Raw genomic sequence first — 221 nt, 5'->3', positions numbered from 1 at the left:
CCCCCGCCGCTTCCGCCCGGCGCTCCCCGCGCCGGCGGCGCCATCTCGTGGTGCTCTGGGGAAGCGCGGCTGGAGCCCCGCTCCCTGCATGGAGCTGCCGGCTCCTCATGGGGACGGCGCTGCGAGCCCACAGAGTCACAGGATCATGGTTTGCGAAAGACCTGCGACATCATCCAGTTCAACCTACGACTGAACAACTAAACCGTGGCACTGAGTGCCAC

Source organism: Passer domesticus, chromosome 2, assembly GCF_036417665.1.
Source record: "Passer domesticus isolate bPasDom1 chromosome 2, bPasDom1.hap1, whole genome shotgun sequence".
Taxonomy (NCBI): domain Eukaryota; kingdom Metazoa; phylum Chordata; class Aves; order Passeriformes; family Passeridae; genus Passer; species Passer domesticus.
Note: the sequence above shows the minus strand (reverse complement) of the source record.